We start from the raw sequence: 15,413 nt of genomic DNA, 5'->3' as shown, positions 1-15,413 counted from the left end.
CTCCCATTCACTTGCATTGCCGCAGCGCTTCACAGCGCAACACACGCATGCCACACTACATTTCTCACAGTAACAAAGCGTATAGATGTGAATTGTTACATTAGAAGCAATGTAAAAAGCTGTATCTAGCAAGTCGCACATTACAATGTGCGATGAAAAGCGTACAGCAAGGTGTGAACGAGGCCTTACTGATTCACCAGGGGGAACAGCTTTGCCCATTTTAGGCATGTTTCAAACCTGGTTCAGCACTAACCATTGTTCTGCACCAGTTCTGAAACCTGAACGAAGAAGCCTAAAGTTTTGAAAGCTTGCAGAAAAATCTTGTACAGTAGTCATTAACCTCAACACAATTGCTCCACGCCGATTGGCGTGAGCTGCACGGCAGCCCCAGGACCACTCCATGCCGATTGACGTGAATGGCTGCGGGTGGAGAGATAGCAGGCGACCGCGCGCGTATCCCTGCTTGAAAGGCGGAGCTCTGTCCTCAGTCTCCCAGTGGCGATTGCCGCTGGGGACTGGTAGACGGTGAAACCGCTGTCTTAACAATGTACAGCGATACAATCTAAGGCAGTGCTGTACTGGGGACAGCTTTGTGACACATTTATATAAAAAATAAATAAATAAATAAAAGGCAGGAGGGATCGGATCCCACCAACAGAAAGCTCTGTTGGTGGGGAGAACAGGGTGGCGGGATAACTTATGTGTTGAGTTTTACGGCCCTGCAGCGAGCCCTTAAAGCTGTAGTGGCCTATTTTGTTAAAAATGGCCTGGTCACTAGGGGGGTTTAACACCGTGGTCCTTAAGTGGTTAAAGGTATCTCCTAAAAAACTTTTTATGTCTTAGGATTATCTCCATGGAAATCAGGATAGTAGTCCTTTAGGTATGTTCTAACTCTGTGATTTCAGATCCCTTTAAAATCAGAAGAGGTTCGTGTCAGAAATGCCTTCTTTCCTATAGGCCTGGGCTTCCCAACCCTGTCCTCAAGTACCACCAACCGCACTTGTTTTGCAGAAAACCACAAACATTCACAGCTGAGGTAATTTGTGTCTCAGCAGAGCTGATAAACTGCCTCCTGGATTTCCTCAAAACATGCACTGTTGGTGGTACTTGAGCACAGGGTTGGGAAGCCCTGCTATAGGCCCTTTCAGCAGAACCTCTTGCCTGTAAAGGTATAGCCAATCCCCTTATAAAAGGTCTTCAGAATGGCAGACTTTCGAGTTATGTCAAATATGCAGATTACACTATTTTATACTTGGCGTACCCTCATTCCTCTCCTTGTTGCATGTGATTACACAATGCACCCCTGCTTATGTTTCTATGTCCTTTTTCCATAAACTTAAAGCGGAATATAACCCTGCATTTCAACTTTGCTCTAAAACATTATTTACAGCATATTATATGCAAAAAGCATTTTTTTTTTTTACTAGACCAGCATTGGAAGGGTTAAACACAGAGGTTTAAAGTTCCGTGGAGAGATATGCAGAAGTTCAGATTGTTACATTATATTTAGTTATATGTATCGAGAAATGTTACACACTCTTTCGCTGTCCTCCAACTCCTTCTCAGTCAGAGAGATGAGTCACATTCAACACTTAGATACATTTATGTAAACAAAATGTATCTTTGTCAGCTTCGGATGCGTCTGCAGAAATCTCCAGGAGCTTTAAAGCCCTGTGTAACCCTTCCAATGCTGGTCTAGTAAAAAAAAATGCTGGTTGCATATAATACTGTAAATAATGTTTTAGAGCAAAGTTGACATGCAGGGTTATATTCCGCTTGAAGGAGAAGATCACACGCGAAACTTTATGTACCAGAGATCTCTGAAATCTTTACTTACCTGGGGCTTCCTCCAGCCCCATAAGTGCGTGCGAGTCCCTCACGCTCCTCCTACAGTTTGCCGTGAAGCCACAATCAGCCCCAGTAACTTGCTCAATCAAGTCCACCTCCTGTGCAGTATACCCAGACTGACACATCTGAGCAAGTTACCGGGGCTGATCCTGGCTGAACAGGACTGCAGGAGGACTGCAAGGGACTTGCGTACTTCTGGGGCTGGAGGATGCCCCGGGTAAGTTTAAGCATACTTTTGCATTGCCCATTGGGTTTAGGTGGCTTGGCCCAGCTTGTCCCACAATTCTATTACCTAGTCCTAGGCTCTCAATTAGAAGATGTTTCTAATTGGTGTGTTTCCAACTCTGCTCAGGCCCCTGAACCTTTGGGCTTCTCTGATTTGGACAGATCCAATAATCTTCCATGTGCTTTACTTAAGCCTCATCTACACGCATAGATGAGGCTCTGATCCGGCGGCTCGATTAGCCGCCGGATCGCCTCTTCCGCGTCCCCGCTCGCCGCGCGTGCGTTGGATTCGATAACCGCTCGTCCCCACGCCGCTTATCTTCCGCTCAATTCCCTGCCATTGTCCCCTTGCGGGGAACGAGCAGGGAATCGGCGGTAGCAAGATCCGACATAAAGTTGCAAAATGTGTGGCAGAGGATGTCCAGGGCCCTGCCGTCTGCCACCTGGGAACATTTCATCCCACTTTGGCAGAACCCAAAGCTGCCAGTTAAACTTGAGAATGCTTCTCTGTGATGACAGGGCTTTTCAACCTTTTCAGAAATTGTACCACTTTTATCGCATGGAAATCTTCAAGTACCACAAGTGATTTTGCAAGGTGTCAACAACTCAATAAGTGAAAAAAATGATAAAGTATGTACACTTATTATTATTCATTGTATTTATAAAGCGTCAACCTATTACTCAGCGCTGGCCAATAATTAGGGATACATAAAGTATTAGGCACAAATTCCCCATTAAGTGTAATATTGGTTGTTTCTCTGACATCAATCTTTGCAGTCATGGCTGCAGAATGCACACTGATGGAATCAAGTCAGATTCCAGCTGAAGACCTTCCTTTCTTTAGTTTTTATACATGTCAATTAACACCTTCTCACACAAGTATGTGGAACCAAATGACAGCTTTCCTCCCACATCTGGGTGCAAATCTCTCTCTAATCAGATTCAATTAGAGATAAATTTGTCTCTTTGTGGAATCTGCCCACAATCTTCTGATGTATGGCTGCCTTAAAGGAATACTATCGATACCCAAGTGTTCTAAAATGACAGTGTGCAAATAATGTCTAAGTAGCTGTGTAAACATTTTCCTACTTTTCATGTTAAATATCAGAGGCAAAAGCTGTAATTTATTGAGGGTAGGATTTAGCTATATTGGGACAAATCAATTGCAGAAGGGGTGTCTGCTTCAATGCACAGCCAGAGTTGCATATCAGACTACAGAAAGAAAATATCAAACATATCAAACTCTGAAAGCAAAAACAGTATGAAAGGCTGTGACAATTAGTTACATTTCCTCTGCTCTCTTCAGACACGTCAGTCAGAAACACAGGACACAGGAGCTGCAGCTGTTGGGAGCTCTCTTCTCTGTCACACACAGAGCTACACATAGAGTTAACTGATCAAGTGTAAGGGGAATTTCCCCTCTCCTCATGGCTCAGTCAGCTGTCAGTTTTGGCGTCAGTAAACTTTGAAAGTATTTTGCTAACAGTAAACAAAGAAGTTGCTACTAAAATGTATACACCAAGTACTTAGCAGCACTTCCCAAACAATTCCTGTGTCAATTGAAAAAAAATATGTGAATCGATAGTATTCCTTTAACACTAGATTTACCAGGCCTGTGCAAATCTAAATTCCCTGGACCTCACACCTACTAGCACCCCTGCTGAGTTTAACATGCCACCAGCTCCTTTGTTCTGAAAACACACCCATTACCTGTGAGGCCTGGCACATTTGTTTATTTGCTCACCTCACATCCCCCCCCAACCAGAGTTCTGTTCTTTGTGTGCCAGACTGATACTGTAATCAAGGTGCTTTTATTGGTGTTTCAATGTGCACTGTGTGGGTAGAGGAGGACATTGGAGTTCCCCGTGCAGTAGCAAGTCACTTGTTCTTCACTGCTGCGCAAGCTGGACCAACAAAGTCTGCTAAGGTTTGTCATTGCCATAGTACATATGGTATTTATATAAACCCACGACGGACAATTTCTTTACTTCACTGTCACTGTCGCACAGACTGCTGCAGCGCAAAACAACGCTATTGGGCACGGTGAATAAAGTCCGGCGTGAACTTCCTCAGCTTGCAAAAGCGAGAGGTATTCTCCACTTCAGTGCTTAGAAGTGGCAGTGTCTCCTTGACAATTTATGCACCTAAAAAAAACAAAAAACAAGAATGGGCTTGATTCACAAAAGAGTGCTAACTGATAGCACGGCCATTTTCACGTGAAACGATAACGTTTACCAATATTGGTTTCATGCAAAAAAAATTGCATTTGCGCGCAAAAATGTTATCGTTATTGTTTCATGTGAAAAGCCGCGGTCGCACGAAACGCAAAAAATTCTATTTTATTTTTAAGTGTTTCAAACTTTACAGAGTTTACAGCGTTTGCAAACCCAGTGTCCATCGTCCCTGCATTTGGCACAGGTGAATGTCTGACATGTTGCACAGGTAAACCTGCTGTGATTCCTGTTGCAGCTCTCTTGCACCTGCAACACTGGCAGGGGCGTTCCTATGGTCCTTGGAGATCGTGCTGTGACAAAAATGGGTGTGGTCATGCAGTGAGTGGGCGTGGCCACTGGGTGGGGCCAAATGTACATTAACTTAGCAAGGGTGTAAGCTACAGATAATGGGCCTGGCCATCAAAATATTGGATGGAGCACCCTGTCCTTTATTTAGATAATTTACAAACAGTATAGGCATAGATCAAAGATGTATATGCACATACAATTTTGATTGGTCAATCACTGACCAATTTTTCCACCCCCATGCAGTAAGTGGGCCAACAGACAATGAATTTGATGAACAGAGCTAAAATTGGCTAATCAAAATTGTATGTGTGTACCAGGCTTTACAGCTAATACTGTACATACTGAAAGTAGCAGGGATCAGCATACAATACAGCTGGTTTACAATCAGTAAAGGCACAGAGTAACACCTTATACTGTACACAAATGAAATCAAAGATAGCTTTATTGGCATGACCAAGAATTATTACAGGTATTGCCAATGCAAGGGGAAATAGGGGACATGGGAGGGGGTGGGGTAGGGGGACAATGGCTAAGCAGTCTGTGGACATTTGTTTAGGTTTACAGTTCCGTTATGCTCCTCTCAGTCTGTGGCATGCTGTGACATAGTGTGCAGAGATTGTCACTGTGGATTCCTCTTCTCCCAGTAGGATTTATGTTTTTCTCTCATCTTCTAGTGTAAGAAAGTCTGGGAATAGTTCCAACAATTTCTTAAAGTAAGTGTCCCTGGTTGCAGTATATTTGGGGCAGTGCAGCAGGAAGTGGCTTTCATCCTCAAGGGTCTTCTGCTCAGTGTTGGCATAGTCTCTCCTCCCTGGGTTTGTACATCTGTCTGTGTCTCCCAGACTCTATTTCGAGGTTGTGAGCACTCAATCTGTAGACACTCAGGATTTTCCTCTCTTGATAGTTTTGCAGCTTTTCCAGGTATGGGGCCATTTTATATTCTCTTTGTAGAGACTGGTATATGGTTAGCTTTTGTGACTGTTTTATTTCACTCCTCCATTTTTCCACATAGTCTTCTTTGCTCTTAGCTGTGGTGTGTTTTATCTGGACTTTTGTTATGACCTGTGGGTCGGGGGTTGGAGGGAGTATAGAGCTGACAATTACTTTCAGTGCACACAGCTTTTCTTGGTCTTAATTGTGCAGCATGGCTTTGTAGTGGGGGTGAGTCGGGGCTGCTGCTCTGTAGGTGGGCCCAGAAGGACAACACTCTCTTCTGTATTTCAAGCAGTAATGGGAATCTCCCCAGCTCGGCAGGCATTGTTTGAGGTACTCCGGTGGACATGGAGAAGGTGTTTGCAGAACTCAAGGTGGAATATTTCTGTTGGGCTGGATTCCTATTTTGATTGGTCTGGGTAGGTGGTGGGGCACTGGAGGTAGAACAGCACACAGTGCAGGCACTAGAGAACAGCTTATACTGTGCATACTGTAGGCAGCAGAGATCAGCACACTGCAGCTAGCTTGCCTAAAAATATGAGGGTAACTAGAGTGACCAGATTTTTGTAGGCTCAACCTGGGACAAGGAGGGGGGGGTGGGGGGACTGCTGCGCCGCGCCAAAAAATGGGCGTGGTCATGACATTCTATGGGCGGAGCTAACCTAATGATGTAACAGCGAGGCATAAGAAAGCAGTGTTTATGCCGTGATGTGGTCAAACGAGGATTCGCATCATGGGTGTGCAGAAACTGTGTGATGCTATTTAATGGTATACCGTAACCCCAAAGCAGCAAACATAGCCAACTATGACCATTAAATAATAAATGCAGTAACAGTTACCCCGGACACCACAAAATAAACGCAATGGGCAAGATGTCAGCACAAAATAAACGTATTACAGGCAACATGTCAGCACAAAATAAATGCATTGCTGGCAACATTTAATTCAGCACAAAATAAACGTATTGCGGGCAATATATCAGCACAAAATGAACGCAATGGGGGCAAACATGTCAGCACAAAATAAACGCATTGCGGGCAACATTTCAGCACAAAATGAACGCAATGGGGGCAAACATGTCAGCACAAAATAAACGCATTGCGGGCAACATGTCAGCACAAAAACGCATTGCGGGCAAACATGTCAGCACAAAATAAACGCATTGCGGGCAAACATCAGTACAAAATAAACGCATTGCGGGCAAACATGTCAGTACAAAATAAACGCATTGCGGGCAAACATGTCAGTACAAAATAAACGCATTGCGGGCAAATATGTCAGTACAAAATAAACGCATTGAAGGGCAACATGTCGGCACAAAATAAACGCAATGGGGGCAAACATGTCAGCACAAAATAAACGCAATGGGGGCAAACATGTCAGCACACAAACGCAATGGGGGCAAACATGTCAGCACAAAAACGCAATGTGGGCAAACATGTCAGCACAAAAACGCAATGGGGGCAAACATGTCAGCACAAAAACGCAATGGGGGCAAACATGTCAGCACAAAAACGCAATGGGGGCAAACATGTCAGCACAAAAATGCAATGGGGGCAAACATGTCAGCACAAAAACGCAATGGGGGCAAACATGTCAGCACAAAAACGCAATGGGGGCAAACATGTTAGCACAAAAACGCAATGGGGGCACACATGTCAGCACAAAAATGCAATGGGGGCAAACATGTCAGCACAAAAACGCAATGGGGGCACATTTCACCTGGAAAAAAAAAAGCATGTACTCACCTGACAGAAGTCCCCTCACACAGCCGGCCTCTGGTGTGTGTGCAGCTCCTCCGGACGATCCTCCTTCAATCTCCCGCTCTACTCTCACAGGCAGAGCGGGGCTACGGCAAGATGGCTTCCGGAGGCGGAGCCCTATACTGGAGACACAAATAGTGTCCAGTACAGGGCTCCGCCTCCGGACACCATCTTCCCGTAGCCCCGCTCTGCCTGTGCCTGCCGGAGCACAATGCAGGCTGCTGGAGCGGGGCTGCGGGGAATGAACTAGCACAGCGTCTATGAGACGCTGCGGCTAGTTCATGTACGGCCAGGACGTCCCGCTGCTGAAAGCGGGACGTTTCCCGGGACCTCATGCAGCCTGGGACAGCGCCCCCCCCAAGGCGGGACGCGTCCAGGGGAAAGCAGGACGTATGGTCACCGTAGGGTAACGTTGTGCAGCGCGCGTAGGGCGCCGCGCCGAAAAATAGGTGTGGCCATGGACCAGAATGTGGGTGTGGTCATGGGTGGAGACAAATTTACTTGAACTTAGCAATGGTGGGACATTAGCAGGGACCCCCAGTTAGGTAGTGAGTGACAGCAGGGACCCCCAGTTAGGTAGTGAGTGACAGCAGGGACCCCCAGTTAGGTAGTGAGTGACAGCAGGGTCCCCCAGTTAGGTAGTGAGTGACAGCAGGGTCCCCCAGTTAGGTAGTGAGTGACAGCAGGGTCCCCCAGTTAGATAGTGAGTGACAGGGACCCCCGTTAGGTAGTGAGTGACAGGCGACCCCTCACCTCAAAGGGTGGAAATTAACCAGAATTCACCAGAATTCAACAGCAATTCAGCAGAAATCAGCTTTACACCAAGGTAACTTCCTCAATCTTTTAGCCTTTTAGCCTCACCTGCATTCCTGATCACTATCCAAACCTTACACACATTGCTTCCTCTCTCCTACTCCATGCATCTTCCACCGTTCTCTACACATCTACCTCTGTCCAAACCACTGCCAGCCTCCTCACCACACAACATAATGTACCCCTTCCCCCCTGTCCTTTCTCTGGCTCACCCACACTTCACCCACCATATTCCTCCTAACCCTTTACCACCCCTCCACCACTACCACATGCTATTCCTCCACCTGCTTCTCCAGCTGGTCCCAGTACTTTCTCCCTCCATCCTCAACCCACCCATCCCTAGACCCCCTCTGGTCCCCAAACTCCCAACCACCCCCCTTCCAGCCCCTCCACACTCCTCTTGCATCCGCAGACCACACTATAATAATCTCATTCCCATCCATACAGCCCCCAGGCACTCTCTCCCTCTGTTTTGTGGTCTATGGAATGCCAGATCTGTCCGCAACAAGCTCACATCCATCCATGAGCTCTTCCTCTCCAAATCCCTTACCTTCCTCGCCCTCACAGAGACATGGCTCACCCCCTCTGACTGTACCGCAGCCGCTGCTCTCTCCTATGGGGGACTGCATCTCAGTCACACCCCCAGACCTGACAACAGGTCTGGAGGAGGAGTGGGTCTGCTTCTCTCCGCATCCTGCACCTTCCGGGTCCTATCACTGCCCCCTTCCCTGCATTTCTCATCCTTTGAGGCCCATGTAATCGCCTGTACCAACCTCTCCCAGCCATCATTGCGGTCCTATATCACCCCCCATCTGCTCCAACTTCACTCTTCCTGGACAACCTGGCCTCCTGGCTCCCCCACATCCTGTCATCTGACCTCCCCGCCATCATACTCAGGGATTTCAACTTACCTATTGATGAGCCTATCTCCACTGCTGCCAAGCAGTTACTCTCCCTCACCAAATCCCTTGGTCTCTCTCAGCACACAAATTACACCACCCACCGCGCTGGTCATACTCTTGACCTCATATTCTCAAAGTCCACCTCCCTCAGCAACCTGGACATCGCACCTTTCCCTATCTCTGACCATCACCTCCTCACCTTCACCATCTCCCCACCAACAACTTCTCTCCCCACCCCTCAGCCTGGTCGATGGCAGAGAGACCTACGTAATCTCAGCCCAAATGTCCTAGCAAGTCCCCTTCTCTCCCTCTCCTCCCACCTACTTACCCTAACATGCCCCAATGAAGCGGCTGCACATTATAACCTTGCCCTCTCATCTGCTTTAGATCAAGCTGCCCCCTCAATCTTCCGCCCTATAAAGCCACCCAACCCTGGCACAACACCCACACACGTAACCTCAGGAAAGAAACTCGAGCAGCCGAACGGAAATGGAGGAAATCACATCTCAATTCTGACTTCCTAGTTTACAAGGCCAAACTGTTACTCTTCCACACTGCCTTCTCTGAGGCTAAACAAAGGTACTTTGCTGCACTGATTGGAACCCAAGCTTCCAACCCTCGACAGCTTTTTGCTACCTTCAATTCCCTCCTCAACCCCACTCCTCCCCCTCCCAGCTCCTCCCTCTCAGCCAATGACTTTGCCAACCACTTCACCACTAAAATTGCAACAATACGCAATGAAATTTCCCTCCTCCATCCCTCCCTTCCCAATGCCTCTCAGGTTGTCCCCTTGCCTTCCCTCCCAGCTGCTCTCCTGTCTCATCCACCCCTCGCCTCTTTTGCTCCTGCCACCATTGATGAAGTCAGCCTGTTGCTAGTGGCTTCCCCCCACCCACATCCTCTCCCTGTGATCCGGTACCCGCGAATACTCTTCGTCCCCACTTCCCTGACCTGGCCCCAGTCCTCACCTCCTTGTTCAATCTCTCCCTTTCCACAGGCATCTTCCCCAAAGCATTCAAACAGGCCACTGTACTTCCCCTGCTGAAAAAACCCTCACTCGACCCATCCCTACCCTCAAACTACCGCCCAATCTCCCTCCTTCCCTATGCTTCTAAACTCCTCGAACGCCTAGTCCACCAGCGCATTACCCAATACATCAACACCAATACCCTACTTGACCCCCTACAGTCTGGATTCCGACCTGCACACTCAACTGAAATAGCCCTCGCCAAGGTGGTCAACGACCTTACCCTTGCCAGGGCCAAAGGCAGTTATTCCATCCTGCTCCTCCTTGACCTCTCTGCAGCATTTGACACTGTTGACCACTCCCTCCTCCTCCAATCACTACAGTCCATGGGCATCCATGGTCTTGCCTTGGCCAGGATCTCCTCCTACCTATCCAATCGCTCCTTCACCACTTCCTTCAATGGCTCCTCCTCAACCCCTGCCCCCCTCTCAGTTGGGGTCCCCCAGGGCTCTGTTTTAGGCCCCCTTCTTTTCTCCATATACACTTCCTCAATTGGCAAGCTTATCTCCTCCCTGGGCTTCAATTACCACCTTTATGCAGATGACACTCAGATTTACCTCCATACCCCCGATCTCTCATCCACCACCATAAACAAGGTCTCATCGTGTCTCTCAGCAATTTCCTCCTGGATGTCAGCTAGGTTCCTAAAGCTTAACCTAGACAAAACTGAGCTCCTGATCTTTCCACCCCATGCTGCTGCACCCATCCCAGATTTTCACCTCACAATCGACAACACAACCATTCTCCCTACCTCCCAGGCCCGCTGTCTGGGTGTCACCTTGGACTCTGACCTCTCCTTCATCCCACACATCCAAAACATCACCAGAGCCTGCAATTTCCACCTCCGTAATATCTCCAAGATCCGCCCCTTCTTAACCCCGGACACGACCAAACTGCTCATCCATGCCCTCATCATCTCCCGCCTTGATTACTGTAACTCCCTCCTTTCTGGCCTTCCCCTGAAACGCACTGACCCCCTTCAATCAGTGATGAACGCGGCTGCAAGACTCATACATTCTTCGCACCGCTCTGCATCCACATCTCCCCTTTGTGAATCCCTGCACTGGCTCCCTATCCGTTTCAGGATAAGTTTCAAGATTCTATGCCTGGCGTATAAATCTGTGCACAAAACCTGCCCTACCTACATCTCGGAGCTTGTTCACAAGTATACACCAGGTCGCCCCCTCCGTTCCTCCAACGACCTTCGCCTCACCACCCCACGCATTTCACACTCCCATGCCCGCCTGCAGGATTTCTCAAGAGCTGCTCCCACCCTCTGGAATGCCCTTCCACCACCCATCAGACTTGCTCCCTCTTTCAACACATTCAAGCAAGCCCTCAAAACCCACCTCTTTATGATGGCCTACCCACCTCCTACCACACAGTAACTCTCTAAGGAATATTTAACAGCCCCCCCTAGTCTTTCCACCCCTCCCTTTAGATTGTAAGCCTCTGGCAGGGTCCTCCACTCCCTAGTGTAATGTACAGGATCATGTGCTCCTGTCCTATGACAGCCTGTACTTGTATTACTGGGCCTACCTAGCCAGCCCATATCGCATGATCATGTATTTTGTACAATTTGTATGTATAACTTTGTTCTATGTGTATAACCCTATGTATGTCATCCTTGTATCATTGTATATATTTATTGTCCAGCGCTGCGTAATATGTTGGCGCTTTATAAATACAATAAGTAATAATAATAATAATAATGATGTTGTCACAATTGCTGCTGTGCAGACTGAATATGGTCCCTCCTCCCAAATATAACTTTGTCATGCCCTCAGAGCTTAATTTCTCCAGGGTATTCCTCTTACTGGTACCTGCCTTGTGATGGAGAGTATTGAAGACAGATCAGTCAAATACCATATAGGAAATCTCTACTCCTTTTTTTTTTTATTGAACACTAGAGTTGTCCCGAACGGTTCGGCCGGGAACATCGGTGGTTCACGGCGAAATGCGAATTTTATGCCGAGTACAACCCGCCCCTATAGTACATCATTGGGCTTAACTTTGACCCTCTACATCAGTCAGCAGACACATGGCAGCCAGTTAGGCTGCACTCCCTCCTGGAGCTCCCCCCTTATATTAGGCAGCAGCGTCGGCCGTGTTTTCACTCCGTGTTGCTGCAGTAGTGAGAGAAGGGAGAGGAACCCACTGCATTATACAGCCCTGTGTGTCGCAGCTGGCCCTTGCTAATTGCTAAACTGTGCCAGGCCCAGCACATTCAGTGCCTACCTTTTCACTGCACCTGTGTGTTTGACTGCACATACAAGGAGTGCAGAATTATTAGGCAAATGAGTATTTTTGACCACATCATCCTCTTTATGCATGTTGTCTTACTCCAAGCTGTATAGGCTCGAAAGCCTACTACAAATTAAGCATATTAGGTGATGTGCATCTCTGCAATGAGAAGGGGTGTGGTCTAATGACATCAACACCCTATATCAGGTGTGCATAATTATTAGGCAACTTCCTTTCTCCCATCGTCCTCCAGGACGGCTGCTGCTGAGACATTGCGGTCTCCTGTCACGCTGGAAACACCTGAAATAAATTCTAATGTTAATTAGATCTGAGCCCATAAATGGAGCCCCTCCTCCCTTTTCATCCTCAGTTTTTTGTTGTTTCCCATTCATGCTGGACGCCTGACTAGTTAGCAGTTTATTATTTTGGCTGATGTGGGGGTTTTGCCTGAGGCACCCATGTCTTAGCTAGGGTTTATTGCCTTATGACGGCTGGGGCCGGTAACGGATGTTTCGGCCTGGTGGGAGACGGAAAGGTTTTTTTTTTTACCTGGTCTCCTGGTCTCCTAACACTCTCAGGCGAGAAGCCGCCATAACCGCCTTAGGAGCGTGCGGTGAAGTGCGCAGCCGGAGGAAAAATAGCTGGGAGCTGATCTCGCGGGGAGACGTCGGGATGTGTGACGTCATTTCCATTTCCGGCTACTGGTGCAGGACGGGAGGGCGGCGTCCGAAACCAGGAAGTGCGGCTATAGAAGCCGCGCTTAGGCGCACGAGGAACGCTGCTCAAGCTGCAACATGGAGCAGATGCAGTCCTCCAACACAGCAGCACAGGATACCCCGGCGGCTACTTTACAACAGGCTGGCACAAGCCCGCGGGTATGTGGAAAGGAGGTTGATGCTGGTTTGTTTTTTATATGTGAAGGCAGCATTAGAGTGATAAATGGTTTCTGTTTATGTTTTCCCCACAGAAAGCCACAGCAAAGCTGAAAATAAGATGCAGGGTCTGCAATGCTAGGCTTCAGGAGGGGGCAACTAGGGACTGTCACAGTCTAAACAGTCTACTACTTCCAGGGGAGAAATTGCTCAGGCTACAGTGGCCTTACTAGAGTTGATGCAGACTGTAAAAGATGAGATTAGCAATACTTTTACTGCATTTAGATCAGCTTTCTCTGTAAATCAGGATCAGACTGAGCTCAGCCTCCACCACAATTAGAGTTGGGCGAACAGTTCGGCTGTGTTAGCCGAACTGTTCGGCTGCCCAAGCTGTCATTTTTCTGTGGCTCTTACTACTTCCGGGTCGCAATGACCCGGAGTAGTACGTCTGCGCTGGCCCGGCGGAGCGCGTCCTAGATCGCGCTCCCGTTGCCGGGCACTCTCTGCGCATGTGTGTGACGTCATGAGTGACGTCACACACATGCGCAGAGAGTGCCCGGCAACGGGAGCGCGATCTAGGACGCGCTCCGCCGGGCCAGCGCAGACATTGCGACCCGGAAGTAGTAAGAGCCACAGATAAATGACAGCTTGGGCAGCCGAACAGTTAGGCTGCAGTTCGGCTAACACAGCCGAACTGTTCGCCCAACTCTAACCACAATAGATCAACAGGCAGACCCACACTCTGGCCAATCTGCTATAGATCTATCGGGTCATACATCTTTGAGTTCCCAGACTTTACCTTGTGGCCAGTTGCAGGAGTCTTCTGAAGTTTCAGAGGAAGGGGAAGCCATAGAATCAGACACCTCAGAAATATCTAAAGCAGTGAAATCCACTCGTTATTTATTTTCTGCTGAAGATACTGAAGAGATATTAAAAGCGGTATATGATTCAGAACAGATTAAATCAGATTTGTCTGTTAAATCTGTTCGGGATGATATTTATAAAGGTCTGATTATTAAAACAATGAAGGTTTTTCCCATACATGACATGAAAAACGTCTTTTTATTCCTAGAGCCTTCAAAAGGAGGTTTCCCTTCAATGATGAGGAGGAATCTCCTTGGACAAAGTGTCCAAAATTAGATACTGCGTTGGCTCAGTATTCAAAAAACTCAGATCTATCGTTTGAAGATGCGGGCTCCCTTAAGGATCCCATGGATAGAAAGGCAGAGGCCTTGCTCAAGAGAGCATGGGATGCAGTGTCTTTTTCTTTCAAACCGGCCATTGCATCCATTTGTTTGGCCAGGAATCTGGTTAGATGGGTTGAAGGTTTGCAGAATCATTTAATTGCAGGCACCCCCCACGAAAAGATTCTTGAATCTTTACTGGTGATCTCTAAGTCGGTGGCTTTTCTAGCAGATTCTGCATCAGAAAGTTTAAGATCATCTGCCAAAGCGGCGGCCTTATGGCCCATACTCACGGGCTACAATTGTCACCGCAACATGCGGCGCGCGCGTGTTGCGGCGACAGGTCGCCCGTGAGTATGCGGCATTGCACGGGCGCGCACCCCGAACTGTCGCCCATCGCTGATGTCGCCAGGCGATTGGTGCGGTCAATCACCTGGCGACAGTCGCCGCCACAACTCCTCCGCAACTGTCGCTAGTCCGCGTGAGTACGCGGACTAGCGACAGCAACATAATTGCAAATAGACGGCACTTCCGGCGGGGGGAGGGACAACAGCGACAGCTACCGCCGCAACAGTTGCCAGGTCCCTCCGCCGTGTGTATGCGGAGGGACCTGGCGACGAGCTGTCACCGGCATGTCGCGCACACGCTCCCGTGTGCTAGCAACATGCCAAAAAGTTGCCCGTGAGTATGGGCCATAAGTCAATTCCTCCAGACGGGTAGTTTGGTTAAACGCCTGGGAGGGAGATTCAGCTTCTAAACATCATTTATGTTCCATGGAGTTCCAGGGAGAGTTATTATTTGGGAAAGACCTTGATGCAGTCTTAGAAAGGTCTTCTGACAAAGGTAAAAAATTTCCAGACAAAAGAAAGAAGATCCTTAAAAAACCTTTTGTGAGTAAAAGGAACCCTCCAAGGGGGGAATCATCGACCAGGGGTACTTTTCAGTCCAAAAGATGGACATATAACGCAGGCAGGGGTCGGGGATCCTTTTTGTTTAACCGGCCCCAGGGACCGTCCACAAAGCCAGCAAAATGACTATCTGAAATCTGTAGGGGGGAGGTTAAGAGTCTTTCTTCCCGCT

This window comes from Hyperolius riggenbachi, chromosome 7 (assembly GCF_040937935.1).
Source record: "Hyperolius riggenbachi isolate aHypRig1 chromosome 7, aHypRig1.pri, whole genome shotgun sequence".
Classification (NCBI taxonomy): Eukaryota; Metazoa; Chordata; class Amphibia; order Anura; family Hyperoliidae; genus Hyperolius; species Hyperolius riggenbachi.
The sequence above is the reverse complement of the archived record's forward strand: the minus strand, read 5'-3'. Positions refer to the sequence as shown.